Raw genomic sequence first — 6,141 nt, forward strand, 5'->3', positions numbered from 1 at the left:
TTTTGAGTTTATAAGGTTTTTGTTGGTTGGGTATTTGAATTGTGCCTAATTCTGTGTGACCCCATCTGGGGTTTTCTTGGCAAAGCTACTGGAGTGGCTTTTAATTTTCATCTTCAATTAATTTTACAGATGAGGAAACTGAAGCAAACAGAGAGTTAAATGTCATGCCACAGATAGTAAAGTATCTGAGGTCACATTTGAACTCAGATCCTCCTGATTTCAAATCTGGCACTCTGTCTCATTGTGTACCAACTTGCCCACTTATAAATTAGAACCTTCACATTAGATCTGAAATTTACAAATTAGGCTGAATTAGAATTTCTAAATTTTAGGAACTGGATATGAGAAGTGAATGAGAAAGAAAAATCATAACAGCACCAGGGTTTCAAATGTGGGAGATTAGTTGAAATGTGCAGACACTGACAGAAACAGTGACATGAGAAATGGCCTGAGTTGAGGAAAAAGTAAGTTTAGATTTAGATTTACTGAGTTCAAAGTTATAGTAAGACATTCAAATGTAGAGATGCCCAGCAGGCAGTTGAAGATATTACTGTGGAGCCAGTGAGGTCAAGTCTAGAAATAAAGATCTTGGAGTTATTTGTGTAGAGTTGAGAGATGAACCCATGTGAATGGATGAGAATTTTTAGGGAAAAGAGATAGAGAAATAAGAGATTGAAGACATGAACAAAATTTTAGCTATATCTACCTTCAGTGGTTGGAAAGAAGGACAAGAAATCAGTGAGTGACATAAAAGCAATTATTTAAGTAGCATGAGTACCAGGAAAATATAATTATAAGTAGCATGAATACCAGGAAAATATGCTATCTCAGATACCAAGAGGAAAATATGCAGCAAGAGTAAGATGTCAATAGTGTCAACTATTATTGAATATTTGCAGCTTTTTGTTGAATGAATAAACCAATCAATGTCATGATTCTTCTCTGAACCTTCCAAAGTTCACTTTCATAGATGTGCCCCTGCATTTATCTTACTAAAATTATGCCTATAGTCTGTATTACATCAAAAGACTCATCCAAGGTCACTGCCAGTTTGTATCACAGAGAGGGTTTGAATCCAAGTCTTCTGACTCCTAGGTTATTCTCTATCCATTTCACCATAATGTAAATAATATAAAATTACTGATTTACTATTATAAGATTGTCAGTACTCCCTATGATTCATAAATCATTGGTTTCTATGTGTCTACTTTAAGTTTACTTCTGTAAAATTAAAGAACCTTAAAGTTGGAAGCTCCCTTAAAACAATACTTAGCCCAATTTTCCCACTAGTATAAGATACTGGCAAAGATACTGGAGTGGTTTGCTATTTCCATCTCCAATTACTTTTACAGATGAGGAAACTGAAGCAAAAAGAGTTAAGTGTCATGCCACAGATAGTATATGAGGTCTGATTTGAACTCAGATCCTTCTGACTACAGACCTGGCACTCTATCCCATGTGCACCAATTTGCCCAGTAACCTCTTCATCCTAGTTTGATGAAACTGTTCTATGATTGCTTCAGAAGTCTGAGGCTTATCTCTGTAAGGGACTGTTGTGTGTGAAAGTACTATAAACTTTTATCACCTGGTGTCCTCTAGCACCAGAGTGTTGTTTTACTGGTTGATTGGAGAGTGCCATAGGAGTGGGGTTGAATCAGGGACTGGGGAGGATATTTAGGCACTTTTATTTGGTTTAATAAACAGAGATCTTGGAGAACTAGGAAAGCTTTAAGGAGAACTTGTCATCCTTGTCTCCAGACCCTTCAAAGTTCACCTGGGTAAGGATAGGCTAGCCAACAAGAAGTTGAGGAAGTGAGCAGCTAGTTGAACAGGAACATAACATATCTCAACACTGAAACTTTGACCTCTATCTTCCTTTGGACCCTACTGGTCCAAAGGATAGCCCAGGACCCTGAACCCAGGATCATTGGGGATACCACTGCTTTTGGCCCAGGGCCCCCAGCCATCATCCTGGAAAGATGTAATCTTCATCCTGTAGAGGAGTAATCTGGACAGTGTCCCTGCAAATGCTATAGCCAAAACTACCAAAAACTCAGAAAGGAAAATTCTTACCACCAGAGTCCTTGGCACCATCAAATTTTTTTTAGAAATTGATAAGATTTCATCAGTAGAAGTGACATTGAAAAAAAGAGGGATTAAAGTCTGCTTTGCTATTACACTCTGAAGGCCATGCAAGATCATCCAATTTGCCAACAAAACCTTCCATTTCTATTGTCTTGGACCATTAGAATGTGATCCTTGAAAGCAGGACCATTTTAGTCTTTGTTTCCCAATCACTTAGCATAGAACTTTGCAAATAATTCCACATCACTTTTTTTTATAATTCACTCATCTCCCTGGCTGTTCTCTCTGTTCCTCTGAGGACAGGGACCATATCCTCCTCTTACCTTGTCTCCTCCAGAATAAGAGACGCAAGTCTGAGTACAAAAGCAAGCATTAATAAATGCTTATTAAGTGATCCCACACATGAATAAATGAAAGTACTAAAGGTATACAGTACAATTGGGGAAATGCCCATCTATTTACAATAGGGCTTAGTAACACATTAGAATAGAGAAAAAAATCAGCCTTGTTTACCCAAAGTATATTCAGTCTATGAAAGCCTAAGGTGAGAGAGAGCTCAGTACTCCTCTCAGAATCCCAGTGTGAGCTGCAAAATCCACCCACCCTGGGTTATTAGTCAGCCCACATAAAACTAATCTCTGATTTATCCTCATAGAATAAAGAAACTCATTTTCAGTAAAAGCTGTATTGCCTTTATTTCCCCCTACAGGTGGGGCCATGTTTGTTCCTATCTGATGTACATAACTTCACGAGTGGTGGACCATATCCACCCTCAAATCAAAACCTCCCCAAAGACAGAGCCTAGGTCTCCAATGTTCCAATCATACTGAGAATAGGACTGTGTTTCCCAATCAGAGAAAAACTCCCTGAAACAGATTAGCTAAATTCCAGTTCTCCTGCAGGGTGTCCTCCTCCTCCTCCAAGAGTTCTGCCCATGGTGGGTTCACTCAGTGAACATCTTCCTTCTCTTGCAGAAAAGACCTGGATCCATGAGCTCTCATCTCAAGAAGAGAAGGACTGGAAAAAAGCATGTGGCTGGCAGATTCTATTGCTTATGATTCTGCTATTTGTTGAATCTTCAAGTCCTACCATTCCTCTTGACCCCTACCCCCCAATTCAGAGCTCTCTGGATCACTGTCCAGGCACTAAGCAGGAGGATTTACAAGAGCTAAGTCAGATAAGTTCATAACCATTATGGGCTTACCTCCAAAGTGAACTCTCCGTCACACTGCCCAGGTTGAAATCATAGAGCTTGGTCAGAATCAGTATCACCTGCAGGGGGAGGGGAATGAGGGAAGGGGAAAGATACAGGAGAAAAGCTTTCTTTAGGTTGTGTAACAATATATAATGCATCTCTGATCCCCCAGAGGAGAGTTTAGTTTTTATCCATTAAATTTGAAGGTATTATAGGATCAAGCAGGGGAAAAAAAAGAAATCATTAATTTAATGCATCCCTGTAACTGCTTGCATTTATTTTAATCCCAATGATGCTTTGCATCTGAAATCAAACATGCCAACAGGAATTAATTGGGTATTGTCAGCCTGTTTCTCCACATCTGTACTTTTTCAAGGTCATGGACAAAGCTGGACTGGCTTCCTGGCCAAGCTGGACACATGGAGATAATAGGAAATGGGTTTCTTTCTATCTGAGATGCTTCTAAAATGGTTTTCTTTCTATCTTAGATGCTTCTAAAAAAAGATGTGTGGGCACCCATTCCTAATCCCCCATTGACTGAAACAGGGTTTGAGGTTGGTAGTGATAAGCTGAAGCTATCAAAGGTCTGAAAATCCTTCTTAACTTTAATCAGGTGGCAGAATTATTAGTAAAACACTAATCCAGCATCCCCTAAATCTATTTCCCAGGTTAATCAAGTTGTTGTCATTACATACAAGTTATATGTATTCAATAACATTTGTATTGATTGTCCTTCAAACATATAACCACTGTTACTCAACTTACTTGTGTTGTATGAGCTATTCCTCCACTATGCCTCAGCATGTCATGCCATCATCTATATGATGTCATGGTCCTTTTTGATTATGAAGGCCTATTACTATTACTAGTCACAAACAAAGGTGTTATATCAAAGGTGATTTCATCATCACCACAAATGTAACACTTCAATATTAAAAATTCCAGAATCTCTTATCCAACCATACTCTATTAGACTCTTCAAGTCTATTGACTATCAAACTTCTCTATCATCTTGTCCATTGTGTCCTTCCAAATCTCAGGCTTCAATCATTCCCATTATTTTCCACCTTTACTCCTCTATACATGCTGCTTGAATGAAAATTGAAAAAAAAATCATACAACTATTTTGATTGGGTCCACTACAAATTTATGTTAAACAATTTCAGCTGGACTTTCACTGATGGCTAAGCAATGCTCCCCTATCAATCTACTATCCTATTCTCCACACTGACTTTCCCAAATCTTTTCATCCTGCCTAGGGCAGCTAAATGACACAGTGGATAGAGCACTGGCCTTAGAGGCAGGACAGGAGTTTGAATCCAGCCTCAGACACTTGATTCTCACTATCTGCGTGACCTTGGGCAAAGTCACTTAAACCTAATTGCCTTGCATCCAGGGCAATCTCCAGTCATCATGATTCATATCTGGCAATTGGATCCAGATGGCTTTGGAGGAGAAAGTGGGGCTGGTGACTTAGCATAGCACTCTCTCACTCAAATCCAATTCATGTGCATGTCATGACATCATCTCCCTGATGTCATGGTCTTTTTCCAGAACTAAGGACAACATCATCATCCTTCCTCAAGTTACTCATAGCTTCTTCTCCACCCAGTCTCTCTCAGTTGAGAGAAGCACTTCATATTTTACAAAACAAAATTGAGGCCATTTGCTGCCAGCTCCCTCTTTCCCCCCTCTTCCCTATATCTTATCACTCACATGCCTTCTAACATTCACTCCTCTTCACTCTTTTCTCATGTGATAAGATGAACTTACTCCTTACTTCTACCAACTCAAACAATCCCATTTCATTCCTATCTCCTCCAACAAATTTGACCCTCTGTTATCCCCATTCTATTACTTATTTTCAATCTTTTATTGAAAAGTAGACAAACTGCCTACAAATATACCCATGTCTCCCCATCCTGGAAAAATCCCCACTTGATCCTTCTAACTCACTATCATTAAATATTTATTCTGCTCTTTGTAGCTAAGGTCCTTGAAACTTCTTTCTTCAATAGGTGCCACCATTTTCTCTCTTCTCACTGTCTTCTTAACAGCTGTACAATAAGACTTCCATTTCTATGCTGCTGACTTTTAAATTCACCTATCCTATTCCAAACTCTCTGCTGACTTCCACTATCACATCTCCAACTTCAGATTTTCTGTAGAAACTTAAACTGAGGAGCAGCTAACTGGTGCAGTGGATAGATCACTGGCCCTGGATTCAGGAGTACCTCAGTTCAAATCCAACCTCAGACTTAATAATTACCTAGCTGTATGGCCTTTGGCAAGCCACTTAACCCATTGCCTTGTAAAAAAAAAGAAACTTAAACTGAACATGTCTGAAACAGAACTCATTATCTTTCTCCCTAAAATCCCCCCCACCTTTCCTATTACTGTGAAGAGTAATAATATCCTCCCAGTCCTTCAAGCTTACCATCTAGAAGTTTACAATCATCCTCATCCTCTTATTATCTATTACCTTTCCTCTCTACCTCAGCCCCAATATTCAAGTTGTTACCAAGGCCTGTCAATTTTGCTTTTGTAATATTTCTCATATACACATCCTTTTCTGACACTACCCCCACCCTGGTACAGGTCCTCATCACTTCACACCTGGACTACTGTAACAGTCTGCTGGTGACTCTGTCTGCCTCAAGTCTCTCCTTACTCCAATCCATCCTCAAGTCAATTAAGTGATTTTTCCTACAGCACAAGTCTGACCATGTCACTTCCCCTTTCAAGAAACTCCAGTGACTCCCAGGATCAAATACAAAGTCTTCTGCTTGGTATTCAAAATCCTTAATAACCTAGCCCCCTTCTATCTTTACAGTTTTCATTCACTTAATTTCCCACCACAT

The 6,141-nt window shown here is 39.2% G+C and overlaps 1 long non-coding RNA gene across 1 annotated transcript in view; it reads right to left on the minus strand.

The window, feature by feature from the left end:
- Positions 1–6,141, minus strand: part of LOC141519989 (uncharacterized) — a 145,841-nt gene that overhangs the window by 91,757 nt on the left and 47,943 nt on the right. The window contains exon 2 of the long non-coding RNA XR_012477499.1: positions 3,290–3,357. This is a non-coding gene — a long non-coding RNA (uncharacterized LOC141519989). The remainder of the gene's footprint in view (positions 1–3,289; positions 3,358–6,141) is intronic.

This window comes from Macrotis lagotis, chromosome 4 (genome assembly GCF_037893015.1).
Source record: "Macrotis lagotis isolate mMagLag1 chromosome 4, bilby.v1.9.chrom.fasta, whole genome shotgun sequence".
NCBI classification, from domain to species: domain Eukaryota; kingdom Metazoa; phylum Chordata; class Mammalia; order Peramelemorphia; family Peramelidae; genus Macrotis; species Macrotis lagotis.